General features: G+C 41.5%; 1 protein-coding gene across 1 annotated transcript in view; it reads left to right on the top strand.

Annotated features, from left to right (window-relative positions):
• Positions 1-13332: 13332 nt before the first annotated feature.
• Positions 13333-16675, top strand: part of LOC310993654 (TGF-beta receptor type-2-like) — a 28289-nt gene continuing 24946 nt past the window's right edge. Inside the window, exon 1 of the mRNA XM_083982070.1 lies at positions 13333-13415. The gene's annotated coding sequence lies outside the window, so the exon portion shown is untranslated. The remainder of the gene's footprint in view (positions 13416-16675) is intronic.

Here is a 16675-nt window from a genome sequence, read left to right as displayed (position 1 = left end):
GCTTTTTAATTGATGCTTCGGTCCACCTTTGATGAGAGCTATCGATTGGCCACACAACCCCAGGAGCGCAGTCAGTCAGTCAGTCAGTCAGCCAGCCAGCCAGCACACCCCTCATGGAGTTCAAACAGCTCCCTGAGAAATACGATTTCCAACAATGACTAGGAAATGGCCGACCAAATTGTTTAGAGATAGCCAGCACAGAAAGTGTGTTAGGCATGGGAGTCAGTTACCGGGTAAAAAAAAAAAAGAAGAAGAAGAAGAGGAGAGAAACTATTTATTAGGACAGCAGAGCGGTTTTTAATTTGGTTTTTGTTTGTTTTCTCTTTTTCTTGTTTCTGTTTCTTTTTTCACTTTTTCTTTTGTTTCAGCGCCGAGGAGGACATGGTCACGCCTCGCACACGCTGCTCAGTGTGTGTGATCTTTGAGAAAACTATCTGTACATCTGTGGATGTTAGGATCTGACTTGGGTTTTATGAGTTGTTTTTTTTCTCTCTGATGAAGCTTTCAATAAAAAAAATGTGGAAAAAAGCACCAAGGAGCACTGTTGTCTTTCAATCTGCATCACAAATGATTGTGTTTCATCACAGCGCGCTGTTTGCTTGCCTCAGGCCATTATTATGGAAACATTTATTATGCACCGAGCATCCTCTAAGGAACACACACACAGAGAACACACCATCTTTACTATAGCCTATTATCAATATGACTAAATTGCAGAGGGAAGAAAGAGGAAGCCCTATTATTATCATCCAGCCTGATGGCACCTGCTGCGTGTTGACCTTGGGCCCTCACATCCTCTCATAATTACAGCCTTTGCAAATGGATCTAATACCTCTCAATGGGATTTCTCCCATCACGGCCTCACACACACTTGATTGGGCGTAAAGTGGTCATAATCAAAGATGGAGGAGCCTGCTGGAGGCAGAAGTGGATCGATGGCAATCAATCTACCTCTTCACTCTCATTTAGGCCCAATCAATTGCTGTCCTTGTCACCTCCAAGGGACGCCTGTACTGTCAATACCACAGCTGCACAGTAGCCAAGTTTCCACTGCCTGAGACGTCTCTGCAAGGCAGCAAGGCTGGCACTTCAAGACAAAGGACATCTTAATAGAGAACAATTGACTGGTTGGATTGGGCTGACTGGGTGTGCATGTGCACTTGGATGCACAGGATTTGGTCGTCAGGAGTTACAGCTTAATTTTTCCATCTGCTGATCTGTGACAGTGTGGAAGTGCCTCCATGCTCAAAAGAGATAACTGTCAGCAAGGTACATTTGCTGTAATTTAAAACATTTTACTGCTCTGAGAGACCTCTCCGTGGTGCCGTGGGTTTCTCCACTGCACACTGAATGGCTGCTAAATCTGGGGAAATGCACTGGGATCCTTTATTGAGTGAAATGCCACAGATTCAATCTCACTCCCTCAGAGCCAAGCAGCTTCCTTATCTGGACTCATAGAGATGTAGCAGCTGAGCACCACAAGGGTGCAGCATACCAACACAGATGTTATCTAGTGTGTGTATTTCACAGAGGAATGAGAACCCCTCCATACACACACGCGCACACACCACCACTGGATACAGATCAAGGACATCTCCACTGAGGGAAACTCAACACGACAACACAACCAGCCTCCCCATCAAGCGCCTGCCATCTGCCGTATATATACAAAGATTAAGACGGAAAAGCCTGGATGTGCATTAAAATATATCTGTCCCACTTGCTGTACAAATTGTCTGATTGATGTGCATTTTTATAGGATAAACATGTCTTTGAGGGCTTCCTAGAGGCAGTATTTGGTGATGATAAGGGAACTGATGGCAAGTCCTGGCATGAATACTGTGATAAACCGGAGATTGGAAAACTTGTTCATAAGTTTAAAGATGCAGCGTTTCTCTTCTTCTTTTTTTTACTTTATTATTCCAGTGCAAATTACAAATCATTTGGGCATCAGGTTTTATGTTGCAGCAACACCGCTTGAAGAAAATTATAATTCATAAGCCGTTTCGTTACAAGTCTTCATCACGGCACCATGATTAGAAACCCACACTCTGTAAATTGTCTTGATGTAATACACATGACCCACATGTACAAAACAAGCAGAACTAATTGGCTGTAACGGTTATTTTGGTTCTGAAGGTTATCTACAGTATATTCCTCTGACAAATGATCCGTACAGGCCTCTGGGGTGACAAGGTAGCAGAATACAGATAACTGAACACAAGTGGTCTTAGTCCAGACTGGTCTGAACAGAGGTTTCACTGGAAATGGTTTGATTGGGACTTTTAACTACCCTGAGCTTCCAGGTGCGGTCTGAGCGGTTTTGCATCCAATCAAGAATCTGTGGTCGTCAGCAACTACAAACACACCTGGTGCTCCTTTATTAGCTTATACACCACTAGAGACACATAATTAACTAAAGAAGGGAGGGGGTGTCTGTGCTGCTGAGCTGCAATCTAAATAATGCCCAAGAGGGGTTTGGGGTGTTTTGAGGGGGAATTCATTATTCGCTTAATCTAGGAATATGTGAATTCAACATTAGGCTGGTAAACCTCATTACAAGAAGCTAAATGTGGATATCTCATTAGTGGGGCAAAAGCATGATTCATATATTTACACTGTCATGGTCCATTAGATTCAAGAGGCATTATTCCATAAGTAACATGTCTATAATCTTGGCACTAATCTTGAATTATTGAAGGAGGATTGCAGTTTATTACTACTGGGATTTCATTTTTCTAATTTCGGTCATCATCCCAATTAGTGATAATAAGGCTGAATTCCCAATTTATTTGCTGAGATATGAAGTTGCCATGACATCGGTAAACAAGTCCAACAAGGCAACAACAGTCAGAAAATCATTCAGGGTTTAAACAGATTTCTGTTTGGCAAAGTGGCAAAAACAAATGAATGGTGTATGCTACTGTACGATCACTCTGCTCCTCTGTGGGTCTGCTGTAAACATCTGTTACAATTTACAAAGGGACTTCCTGGTTCAAAATTTACACACTGCACAAGCTGCAGTTATAGGAGCACAAATTCCCTGCAATGAGGGACCACTAATGACATTTCATGCACACTCACTTTTGTTTACCTCTAAAGTGGTTTAGATAATCTGGTTAAACTGTTGGATGTTTGACAACCTGTCTGAGGCCTGTCTGCTCATGTTCACTTGCCTTGCTGCAGCTTGAATGTTGTGATGCTGCCAGGTCCCAGAGTTTAGTCACAAATGGTCAAAACAAGAAAAGCCACAACCTGCTTGTCTTTGCTTATTCCAAGCACCTTTTACAACCAATCTCCAGTAGCAGCAGTCATTTTCAGCCACTGTATAATAAGCGCCATATAAGACAGATAAAGATGGCAACTAAACAAAGCAGCACTGATAGCTACTACCGGTAAGTGCATAGTAGTACAAACTTTTTTTTTTCAGTTGGCTGGAGAGACATAACTTCAAATCAGAACTCAAGTTCCCAGTTGGCTGGATGTGTAAACAGCCAATAGTTTGTTAGTTATTGTTGTTGCGGAAGTTTCTGCCCCCAAGTGGTCGAAAAACTCATTAAAGCAACTCGTGTCCATGTTATTTTCCCACCTGCTTAAAGAGCCTTATCAAATTCAGCCCTTCAGCATGTATTGATAAACAAGGTGTGAACGTCTTCACCAGATGTGCTCCTCAAGCCAACAGTGGAACAAACGAAAAACACGAATGTCTCGGCCCACATCCACAAAAGAATCCCTGTGGCAACACTCAGTAAGACAGCAGCTCCATTTCAATATTCCCATGATGAATTACTATCATTGTGTTGCAGGAATTGGGAGCGCAGCCAAAGCCTGTTGAAGTTTACAATGACATTAGCGGAACAATTGCATCCCAGGAGATCCTGGGGGCTGCACAGAAGGCATTGTTCCCCAGGTGGCACAGCGGTGGGTCTGTGCCAAGGGCCCAGCTCTGTTCTCAATACTATGGTGACAATAGGTGTTAATTGAGGATGTGAGTAAAGCCAATACCTCATTATTTTTACATTAAAGCCTCACTTCCTCCCACTAGCCCCAAAATGTCCAATCATTTTGACTGTGCTCATATTACTCCGATCACCCCATGAAGTTGACACATGTGAAGGATCACATGTAGCCTATTTACATAACGTTGTCTTTAGATCCAGGTTTAGGCTATAGGTTACAACAAAGCGGTTTTGATCATCCATCTACTACACTTTTCAACATGTCACAGTAGGAAAAGTTAATGTGTAGGCTACATAATAAAAATGAATGTTGGCTAAAATCCATCTCATTGTTTTTAATTCAGGGACCTGCTGTTGTGCATGCTAGTTCACTCTCACACTGTCATGGTTTTACTGGAACCCATTGTTGATGTTAATAATAGCTTTTCCAAATCACCTCAAGTCAGATGTGTGCTGTGAAACAAGTTGTTTGCTTGGTAATCTGGCACATTACTTTTTTCCCCCACATATTGTTTTCATATCCTGTTTGTTCAAGTATTTTGTATATTGAAATATATCCTTTTCACTGTGAAATAAGTAGTGCAATTTTCTATGTTTGGGATTGACCTTAAACGTCTCAGACCACGAGTAGACGGTGTAGACAGGCCCAGTCTGTCAATCAATCAGTATCAACCAAACCGGGGCGGAGCTAAACCGACGTACGCAGGTGAATAGTGGAGACGTCAAGTTCTGTCAAGAATTTCGGTAAACCCGCCTTCACGTTGTGGAGCTAAGAGACGGCTGTTTTATGGAAGGATGTAGCCTACCTCAATAAAACATGAAGGAGAGCAGTTTGAAGTGGATTCACCTGATGAGTTTGATAGATTAGCATAAATTAGAGGGCCTGTGAACTGTGTGAGCTGCTGTTAACTAGCTGTTGTCAGCTAGCTTAGGCTACTTCATGTGCGGGGAAAGCAAGTTTTCTGACCAAGCTGCAGAGTGAGTATGGATCCAAAACAGCTATAATACTATTAATATTGTATACTTTATCAACTGTAACTTCATTTTACTCCTATGTCTTGGATCTGACATGGCCAGGTGTGCTGCTGCAGTAAAGGTACTGGCTGGTTTCTGCACCTGGATCAAGCCTCAGGACAGGTTTCCTACTTTGCCCTGCAAGCCACAGGACAATGGGCTTTCCCTGCCAGTCACTAAAATCATCAGAAAAGTGAGTAAAGACAATACTCTCTTCCAAAATGAATACCATGTAACCATATACTGAAAATGAAACCCAGGTACTATTATTTTGGCTTTAGCCTATAGTAAGTTGGGTGCAAATGCTTCCTGTTTTAGGATTTAAACCTGTTGGTGTGTACCGTAATATGCGATCTTTTTTTTTTAAAGAGTAGGCCTACTATCAAATTAAAATTAAAAGTTGATGGATGGGAGTCAAGGCTATGACAACACAGCTCTTAAACTTCCTACCTTGGCCTCTCGCACCATAGTCACAGTCATTTATTTAAGTTTGAACAAAGGCCACATTCTGACTTGGTATGTGCATGGCCATCATCCATTTATCTCCCATTCAAAACTCTGTGCCACACATAAATGTGTATTACCAACTGTCTGACTCAAAAGCTGAAGTGAGTGGAGGGACTCCAGTGAAAAGAACACAGGAAAAATCCAATGAATGTGAGTGACAATAAATCAGCATTATCCTTCAAGTTAACCCACTGTCTAAGGACAACTTGAAAGAAAACAGGTGTTTCCCCAAGTGACTGAACTTCAGCACAAAGGAAAGGAAGGATTGAAAACTCCTGTGATTGAAGATGATCTTCCTGTTTAAGATAGTTTGTTTGCTGATTTTTACGTTTAATATAAGTGCAGTCACTGTCACACACATTAGGACTGTGGAATTTGAAGTTCTTCTTTTTACCAACTCGGCACACTTCACTATTTGAAGTCAGTGAAGTACTGAGCTCGTCCCATCTGTATCATTTGGACCTGTTTTTGCCCAGTAAGAGGAGTTCTGCCAGTATCATCTGACATGGAGACGCAGTTTCTGACTAGGAAAGCTAACGGATATATTCAGGCAACAGATAGATGCAAGAGCTCAGAGGAACAGCGAGCACATCTAGATATCAAAACTAATTCCAATTATGGAAATAATAAGAGTGTAAACAGTCATGTGTTTGTGAGTGTGCGCGTGAGTGAATATATTTACGGATGCTTCCCAGCAGGCCGGACACAAGTTCTGACCTTTACTCTCCTTCCCACTGAAGCTGAATTCATAACAGAAAAACAATAACTATAGTTTTTTATTTTACTGTCTGTTTGACTGAGATGAAGAGAGGGGAGGAGGGAGGGAGGACCAAAGTGGGCTTGAGAAAACAAACAAATAATAGGAACCATATTTAATTTACTGTAACTTCACAGAAGCTACAAATAACATGAGATCTCCCAAATGTTCCTAAATATAAATATGGAAGTGAATATACTAAGTTCTGTGTGTACTGTGTCTCTGGAGTATATTGGTTACATGACACAAAGGACAAAAATCAGACTGCAAGGTTATTTTAGGAAGGAATATAATAATACTTGCCAAAATAAGTATATGTATTATATATTTTATATACAGTGTATAATATATATATTTATCTATCCTGTGTGAAAAATGTCATGATCTATAGCCTCCTGTTTCACATCAATATTTTCCAGACAAGCACAGTCCCACTGAAACTAAAGTGATGTTGCAGGTTTCCAACCGACAGCAACACTATCCAATTTAAATTCATTGTAGGTTCACAATAATAAGTTCACCCCCTACTGGCATGTCACAGATATCCTATAGGACACATTTGAGTGTTTCCTTCAAATAAATCTTTAAAATCCCTTAATCCAGTTTCCACTAAGGATCGGATAAACCATCCCTTTTCCCTTGTGAGCCACTGAATGAAGTAAATCATCCATACAGGCATTTTAAGCCATGAAATTTACCTCTGAGAGGCCAGTGCAAAATATAATGAGCGAGAATGCAGTCATTGAGTGTCTCAAGTGTGTCTCGTGATTGTGTGCATTCAATAAGTGTGTGAGAGAGACAGAGAGAGAGAGAAGGACAAAAGCAACGATGGCAATAGAGTGAGGGAAATGGGAGGTCAGAGTTGAGGGAATGGAGGGAGAGATGGCGCCAGAAGAGGAAGGTTGGTGAAAAAAGGAAAAGGAAGAGGGCAGAAAGGTGAATCGAAGAGTTGCACAAATGAGGGCAAAGGTAGGGAGAGAAACGGGAGGATGAAGAAGCAGAGAAAGGATCTATTGCAGGAAGACGAAAACGGTGACAGGGAGAGAAGGTGTGAAAAGAAAGAGACAAATGGAGAGAGAACAAGAGAAAAGATCCATCATTCACCTCCTGTCTTCTGCTCTGCTGCCCGTCAGAGCTGGAGGGCTGCGGGATGAGGTCCTGACAGCCCACTACCACCTCTAGGCCAAGCGATGTGATCCTCAGCAACAACGTGCAGGTGGATAAACAGTTCTCATGGTAGCAAGAAGAAGACCACACATGCTTTACACATGCGGCCGACATGGCGCTGCACATTTCTAGCACTGTAAAGGGAATACGTCTGAGCTACTGACATGTGGGGCCATAAAAATCACCTCCAGCTTCTGGGGCCTCCAGTGCACCCCGGCTCCTCCAGATGTGACCCTGATGTGTGAGGAAATATATGATGGTAAGAATGATGTTTGTTTTAGTTATACAATACACCCCCTTCTACAAGGAAGCTACATATTGATACAGCAGGCAGAGTTTGCTTAGTTGTCTCATTTTGCTACGTGAGGAATATAATATAGCATTGATGATGAGATGCAATAGAAAGCTCTGGAAAAAGCTATTAAGTGGATCTTGAATGGAGATAAAGACGGTGAATATTGTGCTATATAGAGAAAATGGCTAATATTAAAACCTGAACTTGTTCATCCTTGAATAAGATGTATTGATGCATCTTAAATTGCCCCATAATGGAGCTGTTTCTAAAACTGCCTACTGTATAAACTGAACTGGCATTTTCATATCGAACACAAGCATCAAAATTCACAATGGGCCCGTGTGCAATGATGGATCGTCTTTATCCTTTATTTTATATTTCCCAATATATTATAATGCCACAGATGTCACTGCAGGCCCTCCTGTTTTCCATATCGCTGGGTGTTCAATTCATGTCAGCTGGATAACCCTTTGCCCTCATCAGGCTACGTGCTATGTGAAAGAATGGTGCATATACCACAAATGTCATGCCCTCTCCAGCGAGAATAACAATGGAAGGTGGACTTGGTTAACGCCAACAAGCAGGGGAAATACCAATCTATAAATACGGTGGTAGAAGCGCTGCGTCTCAGTCTGTGAAAGGTCGGTGTTGACTGACTGAGGCAGTTCTGGATTTAAGACGCCGCACAGGGGGTGTCGACTGTAAGCAGAGGAAAGAAATAAGTGCTTCTTGTTCTGGGTCAGTGGTCCATGCCCTACACACACACCGACACCATGCACCCATAAACCTCACACAGCTTAAGGTGATATACTGCAAAGGTAGTATATCATGTTGTTGTTTTTTCTCTCTCACACACACGTTCATACACACTGCTGACTAAACTCAATACTGTGTTTCCTGAGTCGAGCAGAATGTTTTCTAATCTCTAATCTCTCTAGAGGTACGGTACATTACACATGTTATGGCTGCGGCAGACTAACCCTCTGCTTAACTACAAAGAATCCCGACATAGGTGAGACTGGAGTCAGAAGGGGCCCTTGCTCTCTTAAGTACTCCCACATGTGGAGTATTTAACTCTATCTGTGTGTGTCTGCGCTGACTTTTGTTTGTCTGCACGTCTACAATTTACCGTGCAGTTCATTCTTGATGATTCTCTGGAATTCATCCACATGGACGTATGCATGTATCACATGGTTGCAGCATTTGTGTTTGCTTGTATGTGTTAGTGTGTGTGTGTGTGTGTGTGTGTGTGTGTATGTGTGTGAGCCACAGACCAAGCCTGAGGATAGTAAAGAGCAAAACAGCCACCAGCACAGATTAGCTGTCTCAAAATCTTGGCCTCAGAACTGTCTGGTCTGGTTTCCTCTAAAAGGGAAAAAAAAAAAAAAAAAAAAGTAAATCAGACTTTTCCAAGTCAACGTTGTGACTCAGTAAGAGCCCTTGTGGTGTAGAGGGTGACAGGATTTTACTCACTATTATGTAAAGAAACTAGACTCAATATTTTTGTTTTATTAATAATCACATGACCAAGTGTAACCAGATATATTTATCACCCAACTTGGCCACTGTCCTCAGGTGTATAGAGCTTTTCTACTTCCTTTCATAGTTTCCCATTGGTTTGGTTTTATAGCCTGTAACGTTACTATTTTGGTTGAATCTCATGGCTCTCATATACCACACAGAGTGAATGGCTCTCCTGTAAATGAAGCCTCTATGTCAAATATCTCCTTCAGGACTGAGCAGAGAGCAGAAACAGAGCTAACAAATCTTTGCTAGCAGTGTTTGTAGTTTTTTTTTTTTTTGTCATCATTGCTACAACTCAGTGGCTACAGCCTTAAACATGACACACTACCACTTTATCTATTGAGAGTGATTACTTTTCTTAGCTGGCAGTTTGAAACATTGATAACCTTTACAATCAGCACTTTCACTTTCAAATAAGCGACTTCACACTCACCTTTTGACCTTTCAGCTGCTTATGTGGTTGTCAGTTGCTGCTTCTTTGAAAAGCTGCATCTAGCATACCAAAGAAGATAAAATGATGACAGCCATGTCTACAGAAATCCCCACTGTAGAAGAATTTTCAATTAACCTTTTTCTGCTTCTTGGATGCTGCTGTTTATGTATCCAGCACTGACATTATGCTACTTTCACAATGTCTACACAAATTTTGCATGTCCTTGCACTAGGAAAGAGCGCAGGATGTAATATGCTTGAACTTTGTAAAGGAACACATTTAAATGGCTCCACATGGAAAATAAATGAAACATTACAAAAAGTCTGGCTCCATTCATTTAATGCAGAGGTCTTGACACATGCAGTGGTGCTCACACACATGAATTATGAAAGAATTACATGACTGTTAAAGTGGCGCTGTGAAAACCTTGTCTCACACATGTGTCACTACCCACATCATCATAGGATCAGAGCCTAAAACATCTGCTGACCACTTGAAATTAGCTCTAATGGAGAGTTTCTATTTAGAAAGTGTGTGGTGTAGTTGACTTATTCCATGTGTTTGGACATCTGCCCCGCCATGTTGTGGTACTGTTACATATTTAATTAATAAAACAGGTCTGGGATTAGTTTCCTGACATGTAGCACATCCTCTGGTTTAGCTAGTAAGTGGTTAATGATGAGCACTGAACTATTGAACATCACAATAAGAATAAGACTGGCCAAGACCAACAGTGCCTCACCTTCCTTCCTTCAGTATTTCAATGTGCTGCTCTAGAGGTCGGACTTTATTGCCGTTCCTCCTGTTGGTTTGTCTCTTTGCCCATATGTGTGTATGCGTTTCACTGTGTCCAGATATCATACCAAACGGCTAACAGAGCACAGCCCTGTTGTCATGGCACCGACTGGTCAACAAGTGTACACAGTAGTGAAGATTAAGACGTTCAGGCTGGAGCTGGCAGAGTGAGCAGGCAAAGGGCTCTGCTGTGGCTAATGATGCTGTATGAGAGTGCCAAGACATTCCTTTCTGCTTTTCCTTGAAACTGCAGAAAGATTTCCAGAGGAATTGAAAGAGACAGATAGAAAGAGAACAGAAGACAGATGAGAGAGGCATGGAAAGAGCGGCGGTGATATACAGTATGCCTGATGGATACAGCTGGCGGCTAAGTTAGTCGGAACATCTGGAATTAAGGGCCTTACTAGATGAAAGATGGGGGTTGGATGAGTTGGAGTACCTCTATAAAAGTTCAAATACATACAGGCTCTCTGGAGGCTTCATGTGTCACTGCTGATGGGAAGACGGGAAGATGACCAGGAGAGACTGGGAAGAGATGGTTACCGTTAATGTCCCACAGATTACTTAAGACTGTAATATGATACAAACACTAGCAGCTCTGAGTAAAGGCCAAGGTATGTCTGATAGAAACTTTGTATGATGTTTCATTCTTTGGAAGACAAGTTTGACATTTTGGGGAAATTTGCTGTTTGGGAATTTTTTTTATTTTGTTTTGCCAAGTGTTGGATGAGAAGACCAACGCCTCTCTCAGATCGTCCAGTAAACATGACGCTACAGCCAGCAGTCGGTTAGCTTAGCATAAAGACTAGAAACGGAGGGAAACGACTAGCTTGGCTCTGTCCTGAGCCAAAAAAGAACGAGAAAATGTGGTGTCAGTGTATGAGCACTGTAAAGACCGATAAATAAAATGAATCCATTAACATTTTCAACATTTTGGGTGAGTGGGGCTCATCAGTTAGCTCACAGGTGAACTGGGCTGAGCAGGTAACTTTGCTGAGCTGCTGTTGTACAGATGGACGAGCCTACATCTGTTCGCCTGCTTGATCTTTTTTCTGAGAACTCTTAAGTTTCCCTTTTGAACGTCTTCTGTGAACATTGTTTAGACTGGCAGCCCCTGTTTGATTTAGCTGTCAATGCCAACTTCAGATAAGCTTTGCACAGCTCAAATCCGGCCATTCATTACATTCTTTTCTTTAGTTATTAGTATTTTCTTTAACACATACATTTTATCGAGCAAAACCATGGACTAGACACTAATAAAGAGCCAGTTCCCAGTGGTTTCCGTAACCTGCAGGCAGCTTCAGATGGTGTTTGACTGTCCAATACTGACGTCTTAACAGTAACCGGGCTGCACCTTGTCAGCTCACTGTCTGACAAAATGTATCACACTCTAATTATGTGAGTGTGTATCTAACAGCACTAAATGTCATCTGTTCTCGCCTACAAAGAACATCCACTATTTGAGGAGGCTTAAAAGGTGAGGAGGCCTTGGCCCGACAAAAGCAGTGAAGTGAGTCTCTCCTCTAATGATATTTATCGGGAAACATTTTAAGTGGAAGTGCAGGTGCTGACTTTTTGACCCATCAAAACATAAATAAAATACTTTTGTAGGGCAGTGTGTAGTCTAAACAGTCGCAGCCATATGTCCCTTTACTGTAAGAGTCTGGCTCTAAAATAGGAGATTATAATTTATAGTCATGCAAGCTATTCTTTCAACATTTTTTACATACTTTCTCGCTCCACTTTCCTTTTCCAGCACACCACAAATTGTCTCAGACACAATAAGACCCACTTGAAAAAAATCCCGTGCCTTGTTAGTGAGCTGTAATTTTGTGGCTGATTTCAGGTGACCGCACTTTTTCCTCTGGACACCAATGAGCAGCAGTAGCAGCAGTGGTTTTCCTGTAAGTACAATACAACAATCCTGCAACACACAGCCACTACTATCATTGTTCTTGCAGTCTGGCCAGTGGGGTCGGGTCAGTCGGAAATTCTCAGCATGATAAAACCAGATGGGACAACACACACACACTCTCTCACACACACAAAGTGTCTTTCTCTGTCACTCTTATCAGATTGGAAACATTCAACCTTTTCACCTTATGTGCCTCTAACAATGTCTCTATGCACTGAGGTTATCCAACAGTGAGGTGGAAAATCACCTCACCGAGCAGCTGCACTTAAAACAAAGAGCTTAGGCAGCAACTTGAGGTATAAGTCGAGCCATAACGGCAATGCATTTTAATGAGGCTGGACCGCGGAGGATGTCCTGGAAATAGACGCAGTGTGGTCCATTTCCTCGGCAGTTTTTAGGACAGGGCTAGTGTGCATGAAAATGGGCTGCTGTGGAGAAAATGGGCTTTTATGCAGAACACATTATGGCAGAATATATAGTTCTGAATGGATCACCGTGGACTGCTCTGCCTACTCCCACTCAGAATTTAATCTTAGCACATTGAAAGCACATTTAAGGAAACCTTCCTTTGCTAATCTATTATGGCTGAGGTCTGGTCTGCTATGCCACCCGAAAGAGATGTATAAATGTTGCAAATTCAGTGTAACACATTGGAAGCTCTGAATTCCACCTCTTCCTTTCATGGACTTCTTAATCTTGCATTTAAAAAGTAATGAATACCCTTCCCCGTCCTTAAAGAGAAATTTCAACACCCATCTGAAACATTTCAATCTTTGCAGAAACAGCTTGAGAGACCAGCTTTAACAAAGAAAAGACTGGCTCTGTGTGTTATCTGTGTCAACAAAGGCCAACACACCACTGACAGTGTTGGTATTGTGCATGCAGCAGCTGATTATGTTGTAAGACCCATTTTTTTTACAATGTGGTAAACACTCTCTTTTCTCTTCTCTGCATCCCCCATTCACTGTGACAAACAGATGCGAACCTTAAGGAAAACATGGGATTTTAAAGCTTGACAAGTGTGTGCATTGTGTGGAAATCAGGCCCAGGTAAGTCCAGATCTATTTTGATTTCTAAATGTATTCAGTCAGTCACTGCTTTGGTTTTGAGCTGCTTCTGCCCCTCTAAATCACTACACTAATATAAACACTTGATATCGACTAAGTGTTGCTCGGTGTTGCTTTTGGCTTTAACAGCATGTTAACTTCATAACATCATATTTAAGATTGAACCTCATGATGAAATTCCACCAAAAATATGTAACTATAAATAAATAAAGACTCTAGTGTTGCACAGTTGCAACAGAGCAGAGCTGAGCACTAAAGCCTGATTTCCTGACATATCTAAATCATCCCAGTGTCAGAAGAGGTGGTGGGAGTGCTCTGTAAGAAAATTCCTTGCAGCAAGAAAGCTGGCAGTCACCCTGTTTGGATAAGCACACCGGGATCTGGCAAAGGAAAGGAGGCAGGCGGTTCCAAAAGCCGGAGTGAACTTCATTAAATCTGATGAGTAAATGTGAAATTGATGCCTTTCTCCAAATGGAAAAATCATTTTATCTGGAAACAGTGTATTCAACAGGCACAGACATCAGTATTCAGCCTTGACATCTGTAAATCTATGCAGTCTGTGTTCACTGGAGAATATTTTATGATATTCCATCAGCAGCTTGTTCTGGGCCTCATTAGCTGCACTATATGCTACAGCAATACAGTGGATGTACTGAATAAAGCCTACAATGGCTCTATTAGAGGAGGGGTGTAATTTTCTTGTCATTTGCATGCTGTGTTGATGCACAGGCTATGAGGGTGCATACAGAGATTCAATCTCACTCTGTGTCAAGCACAGTTTGTTTAAAAGGAAGAAACTGCGAGCAGGTTCTCCATGATCAAAGTCATCCACAGGAGCCGAGCTGCGCCTCAATTTCCATGGAGTGGCTGAAAATAAATGCATGTTCACAGTCACGGTAAATTTATAAACTGGCAAGGGAAAATGACTGCTCCGGCCGAAGAGAGGCTTTTGGAACGAGGCGTTAAATTAAATCCATTTGGATGACTGACGTCACAGCAATGCATTTCCACTGCATCTTAAAATAACATTTCTCACTGGGCCCAGAGAATGAACATGTTGGCTATCAGCCAAGTTGATGTTAGTGATATTAAACATATCTGAACCACATTCAAAAGTATCAAAAGTGTTTAGATGCATCATATTTAGAAAACAATAACATGTTTATCAAGGTTTAAGCATATTTATTTTTAATTATCAACAAATATATCTACTGTGAAGCTTAATTACAACATAACATGTGTTAAATTGCTATATCTAATGTTTTTTTTTAATACTACTTCAAATATTTCATTTGAAATAAGTATTAGTGCTGAGGAAGGAATGGTCTCTAGACAGCTCCAGGCTAACTGTTTCCACCTGTTTCTAGTCTTTGTGCTAAGCTACGCTAATCACTTTCTGTTTCTCGTTGTATCTTCAAATTACTGAACAGGCATGAGGTGGAAACAACTTTTTCATCTGTATCAGTAATAAATATGTGTTTTTTTTATGTAAAATTATTATTTTAAAAGTCCTAGAAAAAGATGACTACAACCTCATATCATATACACCTACACAAACAATCTTCTTCTTTCTCTTTATTTTCCTATCTCCATCAATCTTTCCTTCACTTTCTCTGTCGCTCACACATTACACATATGCTGTAGTACATGGTTGCTCTATTGTCTGGCGTTGTTTACCACGTGGCCCTGGTTCAGCTTCTTGTCCTTATCAGTGTTGGGTCATGGTGGTATTTCCTGCCTGCAACAAGAGCATAAGGTGGCACAGGATGAGTGCTGCTTCCCGTGTTGGCACGCCCAGCATGTACCCACTGGCCCCAGCCATGGTGCTCTGCTCTGCTCTGCTCTGCTCTGCTCTGCTCTGCTCTGCAGTCAAAGGGAGCGTTATGTGGGCAGGAAGGGGGGAGTTAAGTTGCCCCGAATATACAGCACACATTTTCAGCTAATAACTCGTACTGTACATCTGTTTGCCTGAGATCAAAGATAGCTGCATGATGCCGACACGGTTAGCCGAGAGCGCTTCATTTGCAATTCACTTGATCTTTACCAGGTGAATGGGTTATGTTGAAGGTGTTTGGGCTCATTGGACAGTATGTGGTGGAGTGACAGATAAAGGTAGAGAAGAGTCAGGCGGACTCAGATGCCTTTGCTCAGTAAAACTCTAGTCTGCGCCTCGGCCATTACAGGATGACTTCTGTGGATTTTTAAAAGAGAGTCAATCATTTCTGATGATATTTAATCAATCAACCTTTAAAAATTCTGTTTTATGGGCTGTAAAATCTACTGCAGCAGCGTCTCAGATGTTGGATCACTGGACTTCCCTTAAATCTATGATAGAGAATATCAGATGACGAGAACAGAGGTATCCACTGAAAATGTCAATTAACGTTAAAGACCTTATTATATAATTCAATTTTCAGAGGCTAGGAGACCTTTACTGGTCAAACATGAAAGTATAAATGTCAGTAAAAAATGAGTTTAACTTTGCCTGTGATATTTTGTAAGTTCTATCTTAATAACCACTAATTAAGTGTTTGTTTCTTGTGTGCCATCCTCAAACTGCGCCCTCTGGGTAGGGAGGGCTGTGCTGTGACATTAATATACTGTGTGTTAACATTTTTATTGTGGAAACCTTATTTGCCTGGAATGTTGTTTCATCTCGATCTCCGCACAGCCTTTCCCATGGGAAGTACACAGAGGAATCTTTGGTCTCATCAGGGGGAATCTGCAGATGTTTGTAAATACGAATGCGGCTGCTGAGACCAGGGAGGACTTGCCCTTCAAACACTCTGATGTTGAATGTTTATTAGAAGTGGGTTTCTTGGGAAACCATGATCACTGGGCTCGCTGAGCTGAACATATTTGGAGTGCGGCCTTTTGCATGTCATTAAAAATTGGGGTTTTCTTTACATACGCCCATCCCCTCCGTCTCTAAGCTCAGGCTGCGTCCATCAATGAGCCCACTGTAAATCAGTAGATGCTGTGTGAGTATTATAACCTTCAGGGAACCACTCCCATTTTCTGTCCCAAAGCTTGATATTAGAGGCTCTTACATTTACCAAGTAGAAGGCAGCAGACGAGGAGAAAAAAACCTCAGTTAAAAAAATCAAAAGTATTGATTTTGTCGTTCCATGAATAAAGATGATCTTATAGCCACATGCACATTTATAAAGCTACTCCTGCAGACAAGCTGAAAAAGAACCTTTCACTTATCTTGGAAAAGCACCAGTGTTATTTATAACATT

The sequence above is a fragment of the Trachurus trachurus genome (genome assembly GCF_905171665.1).
Source record: "Trachurus trachurus genome assembly, chromosome: 11".
NCBI lineage: Eukaryota > Metazoa > Chordata > Actinopteri > Carangiformes > Carangidae > Trachurus > Trachurus trachurus.
The sequence above is the reverse complement of the archived record's forward strand: the minus strand, read 5'-3'. Positions and strand labels throughout refer to the sequence as shown.